The 25,374-nt window shown below is 43.7% G+C and overlaps 1 long non-coding RNA gene across 2 annotated transcripts in view; it reads left to right on the plus strand.

Moving 5' to 3' along the window:
* The window catches only part of LOC138497207 (uncharacterized), a 795,999-nt gene that overhangs the window by 706,355 nt on the left and 64,270 nt on the right, over positions 1 to 25,374 (plus strand). The gene's annotated exons all lie outside the window — the stretch shown is intronic.

The raw sequence follows: 25,374 nt of genomic DNA on the forward strand, positions 1-25,374 counted from the left end.
ACGTGAGTATTAAAGTTCCCCAATGTCTTTAAACGCACCTTGTTTTGTCTTTCAGATGCGGGATGCAGCGTCGAAGGCCTCCGGAGCGTGCGAAGAGTTGGTAAGCTTTTGTCTTTCAGATGCCGGAATGCAGTGTGAAGACCTCCGGAGCGCACGAAGAGTAGGTAAGCCTTTGTCTTTCAGATGCCGGAATGCAGCGCGAGGCGTTGGTGACAGCCGATGGACCAGGTAAGTGAAGAGCTGTCACTGAAGACCGTAATGCTAACCTGTTCTTTCTTGTCTTCATAGGTGTTGCTGAAGACTGGATTCAGGATGGTAAGCCTTTTTCCTTAGGCCCAGGATCAGATGCAGAAGACACGATGAGCGTTCTGATGCAGAGGATGCAAAATAACGCAAAGCAAGATTCATCCATCGGGTGTGGTTTAAATAGCCTCCTGTAGTGCTTAGGTGTCTCCTTCCACAGCCACGCCTAGGTAAGAAAAGAGTTCCTGCTTTCCAGAAGAGTTCCAGTGTTCTGAATCTAGGGAGTGGCTCCTGCCCCACCCAACAGGAAAAGTACTTCCAAACAGAAGAGGATCAGAGGCTCAACTGGCAGGCAAGTAAGCAGCATGGTCTGCTGCAGGTAAGTCCACCCAAGCATTATGAGCCCGGCGCTTCCAGCGCTGGGACTGGGCATATTTATGAGCCTGGTGCCACTGGCGCCAGGACTGGGTCCAAAAGGTCCCAATTGGGACTGGTTGGCACTCGGAACCTGGGTTATGGATCTGCTTCCAAGGGAGTTGGGAAAACCCTGACCTTTTGGAAGCAGAGATCATGACACCAGAGGACAAGCAACCACTTTTAGTTTCCTTTTGAGTGTAAGGGACAGAAGTAGGATTTTGATGCTGGACGGTGGACTCTTTATTTTAGGATATTTTGACATTTTCCTTAGTGTTTAGTGGAGGCAGGGAAACCCCTCTAAGTTAGGGAAAAATAGGGTTTCCTCTTGATTTCTTTGAGAATATAAGCCTTTGCCCAAAAACACGCCACCTGTGTGTGTCAGTCTCCTTCCACACCCTTACACTAGTCATAAATGTTCAACCTTACCTGGCTTTTACTGAAAACTTTATTTTGTATGATTTGATGTATTTTCTCTTTTCCTTTTTTACATTTTAAATAAATATTTACATTGCAAGATTGTTTTTTTCCATTTTAATGTTTTGCAATTGTATGGATTAATATGTGAAATAAACTAATCAGAGACTCCAGGGAACACTGCAAAGCCCCTCCAGTGGTTGTCCCAGTCAGCGATTTCTGTTACACACTACCCTTACCCGCTGCTGCTGCATCTGAGCCTCACTCCAAACTGCTCGGGTACTAGGAGTGGCACCCAGGGCAAGTTAAAGGCAGAAGAAGAAATGTCACTGTAACCTCAAACTAAATACCTTTTTTGTGGCTTCTGACAATGTTCAAGCAGAGGTATAATCGTGGATGAGAGCATCATGATTGCTAGGTGTAGAGCAAAAGAAAACTCCAAGCCTCCCCTGACAGCTAGTGGCTGCCAATCCTGCACTGGTAACTTCCATATAAACCTCTACTCTTAATATTCGTATATTAGGGTACTACTGATGTCAAATTCCTTATGTCATGCTTGCTCTCTTGACACATACATCGGGCAAGCAGAGCATTGAAATGGCCCTACAGAGATGCAAGCGAGGTTTCGAAAACCTAAAGGGGAAGTACAAATGACACACAAGAAGCTGAGGGGTGAATGCTACAGACATATGAAGATAGGCAATAAATACAGACAAGAAGAAACAAAGGCAGAGACTACAAAATTGCAGGGCATTGCAACTAAGATGAACAGAACAGGGCCCAATTAGTCTCAGCAAATGGTCTCAGCAAATGGTTTTAGCGTTTTCAGCAATGACACAGGAACCCTGTTCTAGGGAAGATACTACTACACTGCCCTACTCTGATAGCTCACGGGAAGGAACAACAGGAGTGGACTTCTTAATTTCGTTCCGAAGGCACAAAGAGGAACCTATATTCCCAGGACATCACCCGATGTGGGCACCAGAGGAACAGTACAATGACTGCCTCCTGAAACAGTCCACAGTTATGAAATATGGCTTCAGAGGCAGCACACAGGCTCGCGACAAAAGAAGGGGGAAGCGATTGTCTGCTAGTGTTTGCGGCCGCCAACCTTTGGACAAAGAAACGCATTGTGCATAGGCGCATTATAAAAACCCAATGAATAAAACATTTAAAAAAGAAAGCACAATTTACAATAACAGAAGTACAAAACGTATAGCAAATCCCAAGAAAAAGAAAAGGCTGCAGCACCTACTCGGGGTTACTACCGCAACACCTACGGGTGATGGTAAAAAGGTTTTTAATGAATCAGGAATTGTTCTTGGCAATCCTCCAAACTATCGCTTTTCAGCCTGATGGGAAAATATGATGGTTTGGATGGTTGGCCAGAACAATGTCTACAGTTGTGATTTATTCCATTCCTTCCATCCACTCTTCAGTGCTGCATTTGTTATCTTAAGTGGGACACATATGCCCTGATATGGGTCCTGAGCTTGCAGTGCCCAGACACCCAAACTCACTCCAGTGATGGCACCCAATGAGGCGGAAGGATCTCAAGTGGTAAGGAAATGGGTGATCTACACTGAAGGGATGCAACCAGCGAGGAATCTGTCAGAGGTTCCTTCTGAGAAGCTACGGAGAAAAGCTAGCAGTAGTTCTATGATACAGATATAAAGAGATATGTTAGGGATGGCGGTGCGTAGAGGTTTTCAGCATAGAAGCTGATTACCCCTTACTGGGAGATGGCTGAGACAACACTGTGCTGGAGTACACAGGGTTCTATGTTTATTATGAAACTATGAATCTGCTCAGAGAGATTGCAAAGGCGATAAAAGGTTTATAAAGGAATTAGTAGGTTTGATGTTTTTGACATATTAAATTGCTTTGTAAGGTATTAGTGGAATTGAGTAATGGTAAAAATTGGATATTTTGTGGACAGTCATAAACTGTTTTAAGGAGGTGGTACGGAAGGCTAGGAATATGTTGGTATATTTACAAAACGGACAGTCAGTAAAAACAAATATGAAGTTAGGTTTAAGTGATGTGTACACCTATACACGTGTAAATGAGATAGTTTGTTGAAGATCATTTACTGAAAGAGGTGGAAACAATTGCAATGGGGAATATAGTTGAATATTGTATAGTTTGTTCAAGTGATATATTGCTATTTTCTTGTGCTAGCTCTCACAATTAAAGTTTTTTGGTAAATATTGTAATTTACATAAAGATTTGGATAGAAAAAAGTCTGAGATTGCTTGTGGTCTTGTGCAGATGGAATGCGCGCTAACAGTTCGGGCTGGGCTGGCCCATTTGTGGTGAGACCAACACTGATTTGCAAATGGTCATTTCCCTTTTGTAGTACGACAGGCAGAAAAACATTGGTTTGGCGGGTTGTGCCGAGCAATGCACGTGGTTGTGATTTATTGTAAGCCTCATGGCCATCACTCTTCAGTGTTGCATTTGTCACCCTAAGTGGGATCGTGTTAGGGAGAATTCTCCAAAATGGCTAATTTCCCTTACCTACTGAGTCCCTCAGCAGCTTTGCTGGATTTCTAGGATTTATTTTTTTCACGTGGTAAGAGTGTGGGACTTTTTCCCTCTCTTACATGTGTTTTGCTATGTGTGTTTAACTTTTTCTTGTGTTCATAGATTGTGGAGCTTCACCTACTCCACGGGATCATCTTTTTACTGTGTGTTACACAGTAAACTCAGTGCAGTGACACAGGGTTATCTTTTAGACTTCCCAACTCAGACTCCATTTTCTGGGACTGATTACTGTCTCCCAGAACATGTAAAGTTACCATTAACTTTAATAGTCTCTTTAAAACCACAGACCCAGTACAAACTATCTTACATAGAGTCCTGGAAAGGGTTAATACGTATCCCTTTTTGTCTGTTTCTCTTGGAGCATTGTTTTGCTCCCTTTTCATCAAGTCTTGGCTGGTGGCAGTGGTAACTACCCTATTTTTCCTACCGCGGTTATCTTAAATAACCTTGGTATAGTTCTAGGCTATCTTGGTAGCCTCGAACTTGAACCCCCTAGACCATATATGTTTTATTACGGTTCCGGCTGGGTTTATTCGCCATTTCTTTTTGTAAAAAGTCCTTCTCGTGTTTTACTCTGCACGCCAAACCAGGTTTGATTCCTTTGTTCACCGTCTTTCCGGAGGCTTCTACTCTGAAGCCCTCATTAGGTGCCTGTATGTCTGGGGGGGACAGGATGTGAGGGAGGGGTTTAGGACTCCCTGCACAGGGTCTCCTTGGAGACCCATGTCGTACTCTGAAATGATTGGCTGTGGTGACTGTTTCGGCGGGACAGCCACCCTGATGTGTGATTGACAGCCAGGCTGTGTGAATGGGGGAAAACTGCATAAAAAGCAGGTCTCTGGGTCTGGAAAGGCAGAGTCGCCACTGGAACGAAAGAACCAAAGAGGAGCTGACAGAAGAGAACCCCTACCACGACCGAACCGCCCGGTGAAGCTCTGCTGCAGGTCTGAATCTTCAAACTCCAATGACAGAGAAGATCCTCCAGGAATCTTCTTCCCCTGAGATGGTGGGACCAACCAGTTTGCCCAAACTGCAAGCCAGGACTCCCCCCTCCGGTCGAATTCGCTATACAGAGCTACAGTGGGCCAGATAGCCAGGAAGGTCAGACCCTGCTTGGGTTTTAAGGAGCGCACCTTTTATTTGTTGTTTTGCTCTGCTGCTGGTTTCTTCCCTGGGTAGTGCAGGACCCTCAATCTTCCTACTTCGTATCAGTCTGACAGTCGCTTCAGGAACCGTGAGCCTGCAGAAACTACCAGGAATGTCCACCTCAGCTACAGCTTCTTTTCCATTTAAAGGTACTGTGCAAATCCGGTTGTTCGTTTCGTTCAGCCGCTGGGAAAGTGTGTGAAATCTTTCTCCAATCCGAGGGCTTGTCCTTCTCTACTCTTTAAACTAACTTTTCTGCCGACCAACTTCGTCCGGAACTCTTGGCAAAGACTTAACCGCGAACTACCCTGAGCTGTGTGATCTTGAGCAAAAGACTTTTGTCCTATTGACTTTGGCCCTACGCCTTTTTGATTTGATTACATCACTGTAGTTCCTCTTTCTAGATTGCCCTGCTTACTTACCTGTTGGTGCTGTGCAATTTCTGCCTAACTTTGTCTTTCCCTCCCTTTTAAATTTCTGGAGTGCCATTTTGCTCCCACTTCATTTGTGAGCTTAACTTGTGTGGAACCTATTGGGAGTGGTGTGGTGTATTAAGAGTGTGATTTTTAAACTACTTTACTTTACTGATGTGTAAATAAATGTATATTCTTTTACTCAGAAACCTTGAGTCAGTGTTTCTTTGAATCATAGTAATTGCTGTCCTTTGTGTAACTATCTGATACTGCTCACTTGCTCTTGAGATAAGTCTCAATTTGTACTGTCACGTGTAGTCTTAATTGTGTGTGGTGTTCCCAAAGGGTACTGCATATAATTCTGCCTAACAGATGGGTATGCCAAGAAGTGCATTCCGAGCCTGCTGCACATAGGAACCCAAGCTATACTAATGTAACCCAGTGGTGCCAAAACATGTCTGCACGTTCTTGTGGTCCCTTGCAAAAGAACTGAGATCTATCCGTTTGGGCCGGGCTGGCTCTTTTAGGCTGTGACCGAGACCGGGTTGCATATGGCCTTTCCTCTTCTGAAATAGCAATGAAGGCAGAAAGGGAGTGGTCTGGGGGATTTCCCAGAGAAATGCCTGTGATTGTGATTTATTCTATACCTTCTATCCATCAATCTTCAGTGTTGTTTTTGTCATCCAAAGTGGAATGGGAATGCTCAGAGGTGCGTCTGTGGCCTGCTGTGCCTAGGACCCAAGCTATAACATGATGGCGCTGAAACGGTTTATAGTGATTAAATCGAATTACATTATGTCGAAAGACATAATGTCGAAAAAAAAGGTCGAAAACAAAATTCCGACTGTCATTTTTTGTTTAATTTTTGTTTGACATGGTGGGTGCAGGGGGTTCCTCCCCAACCCCTTTTTTTTGTTTTTTTTTTGTTTTACCCATTTCTTTTTTACTTACGGAACCCCAAAAAAACATATAAATAAAAAAAGAAAACATTCGGAAAAAAAATTGACTTTTTTTCCCACATTATGTCTTTCGACATACGACATAATGTTTTCGACTTTTTAACTGAACACCCGCTGAAACATATCAGCTGTTGCCTGTGGTCTCGTCTAGAAGGGATGGGATCTAGCAATTTGGACAGGACTGGACCTTTTGAGGTAGGACCAAGTCTGATTTGCTTCTGGTTTTTCCCTTTCGTAATGACTTGGCAGACTTTTAAAGGATGGTTGGGCGGCGGTGCCCAAAGCAATGCCAGTGATTGTGATTTATTTTCTATACCTTCTAATCACCATAATTCTGTGTTGTGAGTTATTGTATCTCACACACTATGATTGGGTGCTATATTTAAATTCCTTGCATTTAAAAAGTGCTTACAAATAAGTCCGAATGTTTCCATACTCCAAGGCCATATAACTGTAAAGCTAAACATGGAGGAACAGGGACATAATTTTTTGTGGGTTTAAAATATTTCCATTCCAAGTGACTTACTTACGGGATGAGACAATGTGTGTATCGTATAAGTAATATTAACATGTGTCTGCACTGGTGTGTGCTAAATCCACCACGATTCCAACAGCAATGTTTGATCTTATTTCCAACTCATCAGCAAAGTTCCCGATGGGTGGACATTTTGGGAAGGGCTGCTTGACGGTTGGTGGCTTTCGTGAGGAAGGTGGGCTCGATGCGGGTGTCCATGCCAGCAACAGAAGGCTGCAGACTGGTGAAGGTGGGTAGGTTGGGAAGAAGTGCAGGAAAGAAAGCTGTGGGCTTAGTGAGGTGATTAGGAGCGAGCCTATTAGAGGATGCTGCAGTCGGATGCAAGCAGCTATATATATTTGCGATGACTTGTTTTCCTTGGCTGGCTAGTAGTTGGAGGAGGGTAGACGGGGTGGGGGGGCGATGGCAGGTGATGGCAGGAGGGAGGGTTGGTGACAAGCATAGCCAGCAAGGAGTAGGGGAGGTTCCATCTTCTCTTTCTCAGAAATAGATGGGGGTGATGGAGAGGCAACTGGGCATTACTTATGGCGGGTGGGGCTGCCAGCACAATTCCCACTGATGGTGCGTAGGGTGTGTGGTTGTTACCTAACTTACGGCATAACTGCTGCTGCTGGGGTGGTAGCGTGGGCCCAACTGGGCTTACCTTAACATTGAGGAAGGCGGTTGTGCATCGGCGCGGCTTAGGGCAGGGGCTAAAGGGCATCAACAGCTGCAAGATCCAACATGAGCGGGTTTCGGTTCACTGGTGGGGCTTGTCACGCGTGGACTGGCTTAGACAGGATGGTCTATGGTCCTTATATCTGCGCCTTTTTATAAGATATAAGGACCACAGACCATCCTGTCTAAGCAGGTCAAGCTGGCTTTGCCTAGGGACTTGCAGGGCGCATGTATGAAAAGGCGGTGGGCGCCCAATAATTATGCTCTGTCGTGGGAGTACTGGGCCAATCTTGGTGGGTGCCTCAAGGGAGGGCAGCTGAACTGGTGATGGCGTCAGCTATGTTTCTATGGAACCGATGCTCCTTTGTGGCAACGCTAGCTTCAACCAGGCAGGGTGTAAAGGTACCTGGAGCCTCACCTGGCGCTGGAGACCAGGCGCAGACATGGAGGTCTGTGGACCTTGTGTATTCTGGCCTTCTGGTCGGGCTGGCTTCGCCTGCCTGCTTGCTGGGAGCATGTGACATTAACTATGCATATGTGCCACAGAATATCTTTTTAAAACAACACTTAATCAATTGTAAGAAGGGTTGGTAAAGTCTTGGCTGTGTGGGCTTCAGAGTGTACCACAATGTGCCTACCATTTGTTTGCAGCTTCTACACTTGAACACACTGGTAACCTTTCTTAGCACCTATAATGCAGGCGCCATAATACACAGAATCCGCCATTACCTGCGAAAGATCTGCCAGGATGCATTATTGCAGGTGCTGTGCGTGGGTGCAAAGATCTATCTGCGTCAAAGGAAGTAGGCATACTCCTGCATTTACCACCACGGTCCCTTTGACAATCCATCCGTATATTGTATTGGACTGAAAATAAATGACATAAATTGTGGGTCCAGAGAATTGATCGCCAGGCAAAACATAGTCATCACGGCCTCGGTTTCTGCAGCTGTTGATCATTTGTTTCTAAACAAGGTTTTTCAATTTGAATAGCTTAATCAATATCTCATTTTGCTTACAAGCAAAGCATGCCTTTCAGGACACTAAAATGCTTGTCATGTCCTAACCAAGGCTGCAGACTATGCAATCTATTTCATCTGCCTCTGTACTTGGTTTTCTTTGGAGAGAGGAAAGCCTTGAGCAGAAGATGAAAGGCAGTTAGTTTGGGAACAAAGGGAAGGTAATTCCATAGGGAAATTGCCTAAAAGTCTCACAGCAGCATGCTTTGCAGGATGGAGCTGAGGTGAAGGTGCTGCTGAGGCTGCAATTCAGAACTCTACATGGGAGGGTAAACTAAATATTGCGGGCCCACTCCCTTGTGGGAACCAAGTGACGATCCCCCTAAATCGGGAACAGCCAAGGAGAGCATTTCGCCTGCAGGTGCATTCAGAAAAAGAAAACACCAGCATGCGACTTTCTTAGGCAGTTAGGGTCAGTTTGGTGGGTGGGCCTGGTGGTGTTTGGAGGGACCCACAGAGCGTATCCTTGATAGACAGAGAGAGACGCTGCCAATGTGGCACACTTACCCTGCGGTACGCTCTGTATACAAACACGTGTATTGAAGTAATTAGAAACTCAATAAAAACAATGCACAAAATACGTTAAAACAGCAGTCATATCCTTACAAAATAAAAACAATATCCAGTTAAAATCTTCCATGATCACATGCTACCACTTTTCGACATCCGTCCAAACCCGACTAATATCAAATCTCTACAACTTTGCCCCATCAGTGGAGCGCATACTTGACACGGCCAGCCAAGCCCATTTTACCTCCTTTCTCTCAAAAAAGTGGTCTGAGCCACACACGGGGAAGACTGCTAAAAAAAGGACAAAACAGAAAGATGTAGGAGGGAATGTGCAGCACAACTCTGGCACACAGCCAGCAGCACTAAGAAGAGGATAGTTCCCACTAATCCCCAGTAAATCTAACAAAGGAAGTTGGACGAACCTAAACTGTGCACATCAGCGTCTAGTCTGGCCCAGCTTTATAAAGCCTGAGGGCCTCCTTTCAAGTAGTGTGGTAACATAAATCATGGAGTGTTTACGAATAGCACATGTTTTACCACTCATCGCTGTTATGGATTTCATTACCAACATTCTGTAAAATGGCCTGCTTTGGTGTAAAGGGTTTACTGCCACACAAATGCATTAACAGTGTGGTATTGGTCATGCAGCATTACCGCATGTGGTAATCCCGACTTTCCACTGTGGAGTCCAATGAGACATCAAAACGGGGAAAAGCTAGAGGGTGCCCATGCCTCTTACTTATGTGAACCCTTCTCTTTCCCGCATGCGGTAACAGTATTCAAGTTTGGTGGTATTTTCAGAAGAAACACTGCAATACCCATAATGTAGTTATATGTACGATTCTTGGCTATGAAGACACTTTAAATCAAAATCCAGTGGCACCTGGCCACTAGTCACACTATCTTCTAATTGAAAACCAAAAGTTGTCCCTGAAAGAGTCTTAAGCAGCCATAAAATGGGCTGGGTTATCTAACCCGGTGTATATCAGGCTTCCCGCAGCCCAAGTTTTAGAAGGAGGCCTTTGTTCCTATTGAGCCGTGGTGTCCCTGTCCAGGAAAGGAGATTCATAATGGTATCTTGATATACCGGGTCTTTGGTAGTTAACCAGACCCTCCTTCAGTAAACCTATGGGGTAATGCCCACCTCTAGCTGCAGAAATGTTTGCAGGGTGCGCCCCCTTATCCTCAGGATGTATCTTAAAAAGGCATATTCCTCATCTACTACATCTGGGCAGATTCAGTTGCCCACACACATCAGCTGCATAGGCCCGTCTATTGCATGGGGACAATGGCAGCGTTGGTATGCTGATCCTCCAACTAGTGCTAGTAGTAAAATGGTTCCTAGGTAATCATAATCAGGAAATTGTTCAGGAGGAATCCCCTTAACGCCCAATTGGAACCCTTGCCCCCTGTTTGGTATCTTGTTGATTATGAACTTAATAATTATTAAGAATGTGAATACAAAATGTCTCCAAAACAGACACCAGGGAAGCCAGTGCCATCCCCGTCTTTTCCACAAGCACCATATATTTTGCCAAAAAATATAACAGGCACTACTCTCCTACCCACCGAGTGAACATCCTGTGTGTGACACCTGTATGGGCAACCATCAGCACATAGATGTACAAACTGAACAACAACAGAGCAAGCAGGCAGCCTTGTCTCACTCCTTTCTGGCCTAGAAATGGTTGAGAGAAAATCTCCCCTCGGTGGACAAACCTCACAGTTGCCTGCTTAGATAATTGTGAATCATTATGGCATTTAGAAGGGCTCTCTCTAGCCCCAGCTCTGAAAGCGTTGTCCACAATATGCCACCACTAATTGAATCGAAGGCCTGCTTGAGGTTCTTAAAGCCCATATAAAGCACTGCTCCCTTTGCATCAATGCACTTTGCTGATAACAGGTCAAAGCGAAAGCACTGCTCCGCTGTACTCCACCATTTCCAAAAACCCATCTGGGCCAAGGTTATAATCTCTGCCCACCCCAGCCATTCCTGAAACGTTTTCAAAAAGGCTTTGCAATGTACCTAAAGGTGTCTGTCTAGAAGAAATATGGGCTGATAACAGGTGGGATTCCTCCTTTCCCCCTTTAAAAAAAAAGTCATGATTACTGTCATTCCATGAGGACAGGATTGTGTCGCCTTCCAATATTAGGTTGGACACTCTGCAAAGCACCCGGACGGAGAGTAAACTAAAGTAAAGGTGCAAGGTGACAGAGGTCTTTTCTAACCATGCCTGCCATGGAGTGCCCAAAATAGCAGCCCTCATGCAGCGCATTAGCATTCCATTTAGTTTTACCTTTCCACCCTTGAAAAGTTACTGGAAATTGAAAAATTGCATTTCAGGTGAGTTGCCCTTTAAGGCCCATCACCTGAAATGCATTTCCTACATTAATTTGGGTGCAGGTCTCTGCCAATTCCTCTTTGAGTGCTTGGCACACTAGAACAAAAGGATACATACTAGAAGTATGAAAAGCCTGACTGTACTTCATATGCAGGTCCATAAAGATCCCAACTAGTCATCTCACTGCCAAATGCCAAAGTCCAACGTTTACCACACTAATTTAAAGAACATTTCAACCTTGTTTCACCTCCGTCATTTTAATAGTATAAAGTTTAATTGCATTTTGAAAACCTTTGAACATGGAGGTTTCCCATAGGGGAAAGAAACATCAAAATTGCCTGCTTCGATTTTTTTAGATTTTTGGTATGTAAATAGATGTAAAAAATCTGGACAATTTTTAGATATTTAAATTGTAAGATGTAACTATATATCATGTATGCACAGACTAAATGTGCATCTTCTATACAAACTGTTCACTTAAATGTAAACGTTGTACATTTCTCACATATATGCTGGTATATGTATGGAGTTTTCATATGTGTCTAAGATGGACCTAAGATGCACATTTCCTACATGTAGGAAATGTAGAACTCCTATACGCCTCATCTACGTATAAAAACTAACATCAAAGTCGAACCTCAATTCAATAAGAGTTTGCATAGGAGGCATTTAAGACATACAGAGAATGAATGTACATCCATTAATTATCTTTCTTTTGGTAAAAACCATAAATGACAAACACAACAGATAAACACAATACATATAAACTAGATATAAACAAAAATGCAGAACACAATTCAGCAATTCATTTTTACATTTAAGATTTCATACAGATTTCATTCAAAAAGCATTTTAAAAACCATTTAAGTGCATTGGGCGCTAAGAGGTCAGAAAACAATAAAAAAATAAAAGAATGCACAGCGACTTTGGATCAAACCTTTTTGTTTTAAAATTGTTAAATGGTTTTAGGACGTATATAGTTATATTTAGCACAAACAAATATATTAAATGCATAGACGTTTCAACTGACTGAGAACAAAATGGGGAATGAAGCTAATTCCAAGAAAGCTTGTTTCCACATCAAGGACACACTATTCATTGACAACAGATTAAACCTAAAACGAATGAACAATTTTCTAGAAACAGCACAGTTAGCCCACAACAAATATGGTTTAAAACATGCATAGGTTGACATTGCAAAATGTGCTCTCAGTGAATTGTTTTTTCTCTAGTGTCTCTCCATTTGAAAAAAATAACCAAAGAAAGAGCCCATTTCGATATACTTCTACAATCAGTGAATGGATACAACACATTGATTAAATGCAGCACCATAGAAATAGTGGCCAAGCAATATCTTGTTTGTAAATCTGTTCTAATCTTCCTGGAGAAAATGGCAGCAGATTTCAACCAAGTAGAAAGCCACAATAACAGGGGTCTAAATGTCAATTCATCACTAATGTAATCGTAATTTAATTTGTGATGAATCCATAATTCGGGGCTGAAACGGAAGTCACAATAAGTTTAAGAATGTGTCTTTCTTTATCAGTAGTTTTGTGCCTGGCTCAAATACCCATGGTTCTGATGGCTTCGTATCATAAATCATAAATCTTTTAAATAAAGAAATCCGCTCATTCCCATTGCACCATTGAGGCTACAATAACCAATCCATCAGTTGTGACTTTTAAAAAATACTTTTATCACACAAATAACTAAAGGTTTGCACTCTTTCAATTATAGCACCATTTAGATAAACAAAATACATATTTTTGACCCTGCTAATAATCACACTATATACAAAACGTCAATATATGTGTAGGAGATGTACATTTCATACATGTACACTAATATACGTATAAAAACTCACATACAATTCAAAGCCCACTTTAATGTGAGTTTTCATACGTATTAGAGGCGTACAGAGCATGTGCATTTCATATGACTTTACACCAAACACTCATACACTGCGTATATGCCATACACTCACATGTCAGACACTTACAAAAAACACTCACATGCCTTACCCCACACACACTTACAACACCCGCTCTTATGAGATACACTCTTATGACAAACGCTCTTACACCACATGCTGTAATGCCACATGTGCTTATGCCACACACGCTTAGGATACGCACACTTATAGCACACGCTCTTACACCATAGACTCTTACATCCCAGGCACTCATGCCATGCACTCACATGCCACACGCTCTCATGCCATGTGCTCATAGGCCACATGCTTACACCACACACTTATGTCACACAATTGTACACCATGCACTCTTATGCTGCACTCTTACTTCATATGCTCTTACATCACACAAACTTACCCCACATACTCACATGATATACACTCACACAACATACGCTCACATAGCACACACTTATATACAATACACCCAAGTGGCATACACTTGACACTCATACACCAGCAACTCATTTTCCACATGCTCACATATCAAACACTGATATGCCGCTCATGTGTCATAAAATCATATGCCATACAACATATTCCATAATTATATGGCATAGACTCATACAACATAAATACATAACACATGTCACATACACCATACACTCAAATTCCATACGTTTATAGATCATACACAATTGGCATACACTCACAAGCCACCAACTCATAAACCATGCACTCAGACGGCAAATAACCGACACTCATATGCCACACACTCATAAGCCCAAAACTCGCATACAAAACACTCAGGCACTACTCATACGGCATGCACTCATATGCCATGCACCAAATGGCACACAGTCATACTCCGTACGCTCATACGCCATACACACATGTGATATAAACATATAGGGCATAAACACATACCACATATAGTCATATGCCAAACTCTCACACAACATGTGGCATGTACTCATACGCCCTATGCAATTCAGTCATACCCCATACACTCATATGCAATACATTCATATGGCATGCATATAGGACATACGCTCATACGCCATATGCTCATATGCAAATACACTCATATGCCATACAACTGGTGTCGTCTATGTCTTGGTTTAGTGCAAGGCAGAGAGGTTCATTAGAATCATTCAATCTGGTTATATTATTGCGCCTTCCTAAAATATGTACAATGGTCTATCTGCAAGGCGCAGGAAGTGGTGCACATGGGAAAGTCATTTCCCTTCTGTAATACCAAACGCACACCATGGTACAAAATGGGTTTGTGCCCACAGGCATCCCTCATTTGTGTCATCATTCTAGAACTTTTATTGAGAGCACTTAGGACTAACAATGGTTTCAAATAAATACAACAATGTTACAATATAGCCTTATATACTGACGGAGGGTTAATTTTCGAGGGATACTGACTTGCTCGCAGGCAACGGCCCGTGGCTAAGCCGATGGCCATAATTTGGGAAAAAGTCATTATCCCAAGTGATAATGACCCTTTCATAGATTCTTAGCACAGAGTGCCAGTAGATATAAAGGTTTTGGAGCTGTGGTGGTGAAATTAAACGTTAGTTTAATAATGAGTAGAGTACACAAAACATTTTAGAAAATTAAATGTGATTTCATTTTGTAAAATTTAAATGAGTAGGTTTTCATTATAAAGTAAGCCTTTTAAATGCACATTTCGTTGAACTGGAAAGGATTTAGCATAAGCCTGCTGTAGGTGCAATGTGAAAGTGGCCGTTTTTCTTTACAAAAGAGAAAGCATTGTTCTGTGTTTTAACTTTCAATTTGTTGTGTTAAATTAGGTTGGAGATTCTCGTTCAAGGAAATCTTGCTAGGAAATTGCTGTTTCCTGAATGAAAATAAATGCTTTGTGTTGTTCCCCTGGCCACTTCTGAAGTCAGAATCTCTGGAATGCAGTCAATATCAATAGTTATTAACTGAATTACGCACTTTCTGATTGCTAAAATGAGGTCAATAGTGTCTTAAATGTGCTAATAGCAATGAAATCCTATGAGGAGAGCAATTATTTTTTTAATTTTTTTTTACAAAATTTTGTCTCATTTTGTTCCAAGCCCTGTTCAGAAACTGGAAACAAAACAGAAATATCACGACTTGGTTCGCAATTGATTAAGCAGAACATGAGCCTCAATGACAGTGTGGGGGCAAGTAGGCTTACAAAAAGGCCTCATCCAGCCACACTGCCCTTAGCGGTATGCAGGACGGGCAGAAGACAAATAAACTGCAACCATTTCAACCTCATTACTTCCACATGGATGCACACATTCGTTTTACCTCCTTCACCACTCATTGCCCTACTGGTGAGCAAAGGCGCATTTGCCCTACTTGGAACCTAGCGTGCAGGAACCTTGCTCTTCTGTCACTTATCCCAGTTAAGCAGGGTTCCAGTTTCCAACCTACCTTGATAGCAAAGGAGGTTGGACAGTCGAGGCCGAGCATAGCTTTCTCTGAGAGCCTATCTTGTATTTCCTCCGAGTCTGGCCGAACAATGCCTCAATCTGAAAACATCACTGGCACGTCTGCAGCCACGAATTCTTGAATATTTTCTATTAATGGGGTTCCATTATTTAGCAAAATATCGACGCTCATCATTTGCAAGGGCATTGTTTGTTTCTGATCACTCTGCTCTTGCACTTTTTGAGGGAGGTCGGGCAATACAATTAGGTCAGTGATGGGACCTAATATCTTATTAGACATTTCATGAGGGATAGAGATCTTGACAGTACCAATAATGATTGATATTCTGCCAAATTGGTATGTCCTAGAGGTGGGTGAATTGGTTCCCCGTCTAGTCTATCACTGCAGATGCCACCCTGAAGCCCTCATAAGAAATTAAGAGAGAAAGAGTGTCATAGACCTGCCACTGCTATGCCATTGTGTGAATAGTCTGAGTCCTTCATTCCCTCTACACTTTTGTCTTGGAAGCAAGACAACGCAGAGCGTCACAGGTTCGAATCACGGTCCCACCCTTAGAGGCTGCTACCTTCTTCCAGGGTGGTATTTTAGCAACAGAACACTTAGTGTTAACACCACTTTGTGCCCCTAGCACTTCTCTTTATATATGTCTTTTTGCAGCCTCGTGCGTGGTGCTGGTGCTTGGTGTAATCCGTGGCTGTGTGTGGTCCTTCAGGGTACATGGACCAGGCCTGGTTGAGAAGGTTAACTCTTAGCTGGGAAGGTGAACGAGATGCTATCTACAACAGAACCCACTTGCTTGCCGCACACTATCTCCTCCTCAGGGCATTAACAATTAACCAAGCGACTGAACACGACCCGTGTCCGTCTACAAGCTCACCAGTGCAATTTTTCTTTTCAATCGTTTGTAGGTTTAGCGATAAGAAACTAGTGTAATGGGCTCTTAGCTAAGGAGTCACAATTCTTAATCTGGTGTCAACAAAACTATGCAGGAACAAAGTAGATTAGTTGGGCTGTGCTACATCCATCAGTTTTCTTTGAAAAAGATTGCATATCATTGAACATATCTCCTCGCCATTGGCCGACCATGCCAGCCCATTGTTTAGAGTGCAGGCTTGCAGTATTTATCACTCACGTGGTGTTTAAAAATGAGATACGTTTATAACACATTATAACAGATAACCTCCAAAGCGTGACAGTAGGTCGTAGCGATATTCTGAATTCAGCCCTGCAAGCAGTAAACAAGGGCTCCCAACCACATATGTGCACTCGTATGAGAGTAGTAACCGCCTCATTTTAGATGAGGTGTTAAATGCCATGTATGCCAACAAACATTTGGAGACAACCTCTCCATCAGTTTAGGATTGGATTTCCTAGAGGGAGTAAAACACGAAGTGGAAAATTCACCCTGCGCGTTTCTCCTCTTTTGTGCAGGAACATCACCAGCATCTACATGTATCTACGTGTATGTCTAAAACTGATATGGGCCGAGAGGAGAGGCTTCAATCCCCATGGATGCAAAAAGGGCAGAATTTACAGGGGTACCTTGTAATGCCGACCAGTGGTGTAACTTTGCTGAAAATGTTGGGGGGGAGGGGGACATGACATCTGAATGAATGAATGTGGACAAAATGGTGTGCCATGAAAGTTGGGGGGGACAAACACCCCTGTCCCCCCCTAAAATTACTCCCATGATGCCGACGATCTTGCAAGTATACAGCGGCCGGCTTTAATGCTTGTTTGCTGGTCATGGTGGAAAAAAAGATCTGTGGACGTGGTGCTTTTGGAGCGATTATTGGGTTATTTAAAATAAGCACCCTAAATAGTGCAACAGAACTGGTTGGACTAAACTCGTTTTAAACCTGTCTTCAATTCCCTTGAAAAAGTATATATGTCTCCTGGTGTTTAGGAGGTCGATTATGATCCACGCTTCCAAACTGAAGTAGGTGCCTTCTTTCCATAAAACTTTTCGAAATAAGGGCGTTCAAGTGGCCATAGGATCACTCCGGTGTATGAAATGTTCAAGTACTGTTTTATAAGGCTGGAGGAGAGTGAAAGATCACCAGCATCGGTTCAATATTACAGCTAGAAGCAAAAGCTTTCAATATTTTTAAACCAATCAGCAGGCAAATGCCAGCCCGCCTCCAAGGCCCTCGAGCTAAGTCCCCTGTCAGTTCCCTGTCTTTTGACTGGCCGGGTCTGGAGGTCCTTCCATACACCCCCAACGTTACTCACGAGGCTGGAGACTCCACTCACTGGACACCTGAAACCTACGGAGCAACTATCACCTCTCGGACGGTTAGTTCCCCCAGCCAACATCAATGACCCTCTTCACCTCTTACCCCATTTCATCCAGACTGCCACTAAATAGCTTTGCCCTGTTGCCACATGTGTCTCACCTTTTCCAGCAAAATCGAACTTAGTTGTGCCCTGTTGCCACGTGTTTCACCTTGTGAAGCAAAATCGAATTTAGTTGCGCCCTGTTGCTGCATGTGTTTCACCTGTCCAGCCTAAATTAGATTTTGTTGCGTCATCTGCGCCCCTATTCCCTTCCCCCTACTTACCCTCTTCACACCCTACCCCTACCTCTCTGTTTGCATTTACCTTTTCCCATCCTCAACGTATTGTTGGTGTTTTGTCCCCCCTTTTTGTTTCCATCCACCCCCCTCACCACTCTCTTCTCCCACCACCCCACTTCCTATCCCCTTTTCCCTTAAAAGTGACACCTTCCTAGACCCCTCCTCCCTTTCCTCTCACCCTCCTACCCCCTCCACTGTACTTATTTGTACCATTATATAATTGTGTGCCCCACCTCGACTTACCATTATATAGTGGCATGCCTGTCCTACCCTGCCCCCCCCTGCCCATTTTGCACTATTTGTGTAAGGCACTTAGAAAAACGAAGGACTGTCGTCAGACATGACAGTTACCTTCACTGTTATATGTACAATTTGCTCTTTTTCACACACTTGTATCATTCAGAAAGTCAACGGCTCTGATTGACTGTTGTTTTTTTCCATTGTTCCCCCCACCCTGCTTGAGTGCTTTGAAACACTTCTTTGGGTATAGTTGATATACAATGAACAATAAATAAATAAATAAATATCTATTTTTTTTAACTCAACTTTATCATGTTTTCATTTTGACAGTAACAGAGATACAACTCCATAGTAGCTCAAGAGACAACTATTGAGGTCGAAAGAAAAAAAGGGATTATGTGATGACGTGGAGAAGACATGCATCATATTTTCTTTTGAGCAAGGAGACTGATTGCACACAGTAGTTATTGATTTTCGATAACCTTTACTGCCCTATATTCGCCCTCCCCTGATCCTCCCTCCCCTTTGGTGACAGAGGGTTGCTCATCCGTTAACGAGTTATGCAGGAGTAAAAATAATTAAAGGTGAAAGAGATTTCGCGGTTTTGGGGGGGCATGCCCAGTATAAACATCTATTTTTTATTTTGGTCATTGTCATGCAAGCATAAAAAGACTTCCATATTGTACGTTTACAAACTGGACATTTACCATTTGATAGTAAAATTGAAGCATGGTCTTCTCTGGCGGTAATCGGAGTAAAACATTGAATTATACAAGGACTCACAGTTGAGATTGGATACACGTAGCGGTGGATAGAGAAGGAATGGATGTGCGATAACAGTAAGTGAGCATCGGCTGCTGTTGCTATTAAGCAGTGATTACACAACATGATTTGCGGTTTATGGAATCCTACTCACCTTGCAACAATAAAGCACTGGTCACGTGATGTCTGGTACTCAAAGTAAGCTCTTTCTTTCGTAAAATAAACTTAAGTTGGCGAAGTATCAAGGACCCATCTAAAAATGGTGTCAACCATAAACATTAGCAGTGGAAATGGCTGGTCACACTCGTCAGCCTGCAACAGCCTGTCCAGTCATCCAAATGTGTGTACACGTGTGACCATTTCTAGAAGTAGAATAATCGTTAAGTGGTGTTCCATTGAGCTGTCAGAAGGACATGTGGAGCGGAGAGTTTCACACAGTCAGAGTACATTCAGAGGACCTTTCTCCGCCAAAAGCCTTGCCCATCTGAAACTACGGCTGGGCATTTGTAGACTTGTTATTCAGAAATTCCGATGCACAGGTGCACACCAATGTTGAAAAATCAATTTTGAAGTCTATATGCTAGAAGGAGGATGTGGGGGAGAGAGAAACAGCCGTGGCACTAGGCTGCACAGAGTTAGGGCCTAAGGGCTAAATCCAGCAGTGGTGGCTTGACACGTCGTGATGCAATTTAGCCTTTCTGACAATATACCCCTCAAGAGTACAAAAGGACAGAGTGAGGTGAGTATTGCCCGAACATATTTGTACACCCTGGTACTTAGACAGCTGGCTGCATAATACTTAACACAATGAAATATCTTAATCAAGGCGATGAGCAGATACTCACAAACAAGAAAAGTAGACTGGGACTGACTAGTTCCAAGCTAGACTGGGAGTATCCTGAAACAAGAGAGGTAACTATTACCATAAGCAAAGGATAGCAAAACAAAGAAAGAACCAGACAGTAGTGTGCTTACCAATAAGTGGTCTGGATGGATTCTGTAGATGAAATTGTAGGAATGGAGTGGAAGTCCTGGGAACACAATGTCTTGTTGCCTATTCCCGCCGGCACGAGGACGCCTAATAAGTCTGTGATCCTTGCGCAGTTGCGCTAAGTCCTTTGATCCTTGCGCCGATGCCCTAGTGTCCTTTAAGTTCCTTATAGTCTTTGAGCTGTAAGCAATGGTTGGAGTTGAAGCAGTCCAATAGGCGGCCTGTTTTGGCAACCAGCAGGTAAGACGTGGGAAATGAGGCAAATGCAGTCCGGGGAAGTTCCGGGTTGGCAACAAGCAGGTAAGACATGAGGGATGAGACGAATGCAGTCCGTGGACGTTCCGGGTAGGCAGCAAGCAGGTAAGACGTGAGGGATGAGACAAATGCAGTCCGTGGACGTTCCGGGTTGGCAGCAAGCAGGTAAGACGTGCAGGGATGAGGCAAATGCAGTCCGTTGACATTCCGAGTTTAACAATCAGCAGGTAAGTAACAAGAATGAGGCAAAGAAGATGACAGAGCAGACCAGAGGTTCGAAGGACTTGAGAACAAGATAGCAAGATGCGTAGCTTTGAAAATACAAATTCAGAAGCACTGCCATGCGCGGGGGTGGAACTTAAATACAGATCAGCTGACCTCACGCACAACGCACCACCGTAGGCCTGAATGCCTACGCGAATGCAAAGGGCGCCAGCATCGCCAAGGCAACATATAGCGTTCTCTGAAGGGACGCGTACACAATGATGAACCAGAGTTCCGAGTTGAACGTAGACAATCACATCCACTGGGAATTCGGGAACATTTCTTCCTGTGTGAGACCGCTGCATGACCAGATAAAGAGGAACCCAATGGAACCCTGACAGTTTCCTCCCCCAAAGATGGATCCCCGGAGTGAGAGGCAAAGAACCTGGACAGGAGTAGAGGAGCATGAACATTTGACTCAGGTTCCCATGTACGCTCTTCCGAACCGTATCATCCCCAATCAATGAGGAAATGACAAACCCCACGTATCATTTTAGTATCAAGCATAGCTTTAACCTCGTATTCCTCCACACCCTTGACCATCAGTGGAAACATGAAAGACTGGATGTATCTTCCACTGGGAAGGCAACTCTAAACGGACCACCAAAGGTTTGAGCACATCTTTAATAGGAAAGGGCACCACAAAACGAGGTACCAAACATCTAAGACCAGGCAAATGGAGATTCTTACAAGCCAACCAGCCCAACATTCCGGGTTAATAATCGGGGGCAGGAATTCGGTGCTTGTCAGCAAAGAGCTTAGCCGGTCGTTGCGCGGCCTCCAAGTGATCAGAGACCGTCTCCCTCAGGGAAACGAAATTAAAAAAGTAAACCTGAGCTGCCGGATTGTCGGTAGTAGGAATAATATCCCCAGGAATCGACCTGGGATGAAGACCATAGAGAGCAAATAACAGAGTGATGCCAGTAGACGAATGGACAGAGTTATTGTATGCATATTCTGCTGCACCCAAAACACTTAACCATGACTCTTGATGCTGAGTGATTAGACAGCGTAAGAATTGTTCCATAGTGGCATTCGCCCTTTCTGTCTGTCCATCTGTTTCAGGGTGATAGGCCATGGAGTAGCGTCCATCTATACCCAAGGCAGTGACTAGATGACACCAGAAACGAGAGGTAAACTGTGAACCCCGATCAGTCATGATAATCTCTGGCAGACCAAAACGGCAAAAACCGTGCTGCAAGAACAATTCTGCTAGGACCGGAGCAGAAGGCATGCATTGGCAAGGTACGAATAAGGCCATCTTAGTAAAGTAGTCTATGACCACCCATATGGTATCACAACCTCTAACAAGAGGTAATTCTACCACAAAATCCATTGAAATCATTAGCCAAGGTTTCTTCGGGACTGGCATAGGATGAATCAATCCCATTGGTTTGGACACCGTACCTTTGCACTGAGCACAAATAACGCAGATCCTGATGTAATCCGACACATCCTTAGTCATAGTAGGCCAGAACGCCCACCTTTTTAAGAGCTCAAGAGTCTTGCGTCTCTCCGGATAAGCGGCCATTAAAGCATCATGACACCACTGGAGAGCCAACAAACGGGTTTCAGATGTAGGAAGATAAAGCCGCCCTTGTACATATGGCATTGAGTGGATGACTTCCATCTCATAGTCATGGAGCTCAGGAGGACTAGTCGCCATCCAGGATTGAATCAAACCTTTCAGAGAGGAATCAACAGTACAAGAACAAATGACAAATGGTGGCTGTAAAACCTTCCCTTCCCGGACAGGCGTCTGTCCGCCCTCATTCAATCTGGATAAAGCATCTGCTTTAGAATGCAAACTGCTGGGACGGTACTTGATTTGGAAGTTGTACATAGAAAAGAATGCATGCCAATGTGCGTGGCGTGCGGTGGTACAACGTACAGACTTAAGAGCAAGGAGATTACGGTGGTCGGTGAAGACCTGTACTGGTGTAATAGTACCCAATAGATGGTATCTCCAAACCAGGAATGCATCACGTATTGCGAGTAATTCACGTTCCGTGATCGTATAATTCATCTCATGCTTAGTAAGTTTTCTAGAATGATAGGCCACGGGATGAAGAAGACCAGTATCCTCACATCTCTGGGACAGAATAGCACCAATAGCTTGATCAGAGGCATTGGCCTCAACAACAAATGGACGTTTTTGGTCAGGGTGCTGCAGCACCGGAGCTGAAGTAAACGTGGATTTAAGCGTGTCAAATGCTTCTTGGGCTTGATCAGTCCTACAAAGCGAGTCTTGGAGTTGGTTAGTGCAGACAGAGGAGCCGTGATAGCAGAAAATGAGTGGATGAACCGCCTGTAAAAATTTGCAAACCTTAAAAAGGATTGAAGGGATTTTACATTATTTGGGACAGGCCAGTCCAAGATCACCTTCACCTTACTATTGCTCATTTTAACACCATCACTGGTGATATCGTATCCTAAGAATTCCACCTGATCGCCATGAAAGACACACTTCTCCAATTTAGCGTAGAGACTGTTTTCACGCAGTCTCTGTAAAACAGTGGAGACGTATTGAACGTGTTCTTTGTAGGTAGGGGAATAGATGAGAATATCCTCAAGATAGACAACCATGAACCGATCCAGTAAATCTTTGAAAACATCATTGATGAAATACTGGAACGTGGCTGGGGCTTACATAAGCCGAATGGCATAACCAAGTATTCAAAAAGACCGTACTTTGTCTTGAAAGGCTGTCTTATATTCGTCACCTTCTCTGATTCTCACTAGATTGTAAGCTCCCCTTAAATCAAGTTTTGTAAAAAACCTGGAAGAAACCAGTTGATCCAACAGGACTGAAATCAGAGGAATCGGATACTGATTCCGAACTGTGATTGCGTTCAGTTCTCTGTATCGATACAGGGGCGTAGGTCTCCCTCTTTTTCGGTAACAAAGAAAAGAGGTGATGCTGCTGGAGACCTAGAGGGACGGATGAATCCCGTACTGAGTGCTTGGTCTAAATACTATTTTAGCACGACTTCCTCCTTTTGCGTAAGTGAATATATTCTACCAGAAGGAATACGGGCCTCTGCCAGTAGTTCAATCGGGCAATCATAAGGACGATGCAGAGGTAGCTTTTCTGCTGCCTTTTTATCAAAAACGTCCCTGAAGGAATCATATTCTTTAGGAAGGAGCACTATAGTGATAGCCCCAATCGTAAATGCTGTATCCAGGAGCATGGAACTAGGATTCCTTGATTCTACTGTAGATACATGACAAGACTTCTGACATTGGTCCGAGGAAAATTCCACAGAACGTGACACCCAATCGATGATGGGATTGTGTTTAGTTAACCAAGGCAGACCAAGAATCAGCTTGAGTTGGGGAGCTGAGATGACATCAAAATGGATGATCGCTGAATGATTGTCACCAATTGATAACACAAGATCAATGGTTTGTTACGTTACCAAACCAGAGATCAGAGATGTACTGTCCACTACATTAACTAACTCTGGTGTTTTCTTTGAAAGCAACGGAATGGAATGATCACGTACAAATTAGGCGTCCACATAATTTCCAGTTGCACCTGAATCAAGAATGGGTTCAACAGACAAGGTTTTCTCTGATGGAGAAGACAAAGTAGCCAAAACCAAGAAAGGAACCGAGGATCTGGGGTACATGACAACTTGACTCGACAAAGGGCCCCGTCTATTAAGTTTCCCGCCTTCTTAGGCTTCTTGGGACAAAGTTTCAAAAAGTGTTCTGCCGAACCACAGTAGAAGCATAAATGATTGGCCCTTCGAAGCTCTCTTTCTGTGGGAGAAAGTGGGCCTCGAATGGCACCAATCTGCATTGGCTCGCATGTTGAAACGGATGTCAACAGAGGAGGAACGGCTAGGGTGGCTCTCTGTTCGCCCTTTTGTTCTGCCTTTCGAGCGTCAATTTGCAACACCAGATCAACCAGTTCTGGGAAACCACGAGGCACAACCGGTACCATTGCTAAAACATCCTTCAAGCCTTCCGAAAGACCTTTATAAAACAAAGCTGCTTTCTTTTCATCTGGCCAATCTGTTTCTGCAACTAGCTGCTTGAATTTAGCCAAATACACCAAAAAGGAACTGTCTTTCTGTTGTAATGAAAGCAATTCCAGATCCGTCGCCTGTGATTTAATTCTGGTATCAAAAACACGGGTCATAGCCGTAATCAGTGCCTCACAATCATAGAGTAGCGGGCTACTTTGTTCCAGCAGGGGATTAGCCCATACTGTAGCAGTAGCGCCAAGATTAGACAGAACAAAGGCTGCCTTTGTAGAAGTATCCGGAAAGGAGGCAGGCCTGCACAAGAAATGTAAACGGCACTGATTAATGAATGTTCAAAAGGTCTTAGGTCGATTGAGCCCTTCCTGGAGTCGAATCCGCTCCAGGACTGGATGCTCCAGTCCCTGACTGCAAGCCAGCATGTAACTCATTGATACGACGTTGAGTAGCATTATGTGCTGCTGTCATGTTGGCCCTGAGGTCAGCCGCCACCTTGGATAAAGCCGCCAAATGATCAGCGGCTTCTTCCATTTTAAACGGCTTCTGAATATGTTAGGGCCCAAGGGCTAAATCCAGCAGTGGTGGCTTGACACGTCGTGATGCAATTTAGTCTTTCTGGCAATATTGCCCTAAAGAGTACAAAAGGACAGATTGAGGTGAGTATTGCCCAAAAATATTTGTACACCCTGGTACTCAGACAGCTGGCTGCAAAAGAAATTAACCAAG

This window comes from Ambystoma mexicanum, chromosome 5q (assembly GCF_040938575.1).
Source record: "Ambystoma mexicanum isolate Mex_15411 chromosome 5q, UKY_AmexF1_1, whole genome shotgun sequence".
In the NCBI taxonomy this organism is placed as follows: domain Eukaryota; kingdom Metazoa; phylum Chordata; class Amphibia; order Caudata; family Ambystomatidae; genus Ambystoma; species Ambystoma mexicanum.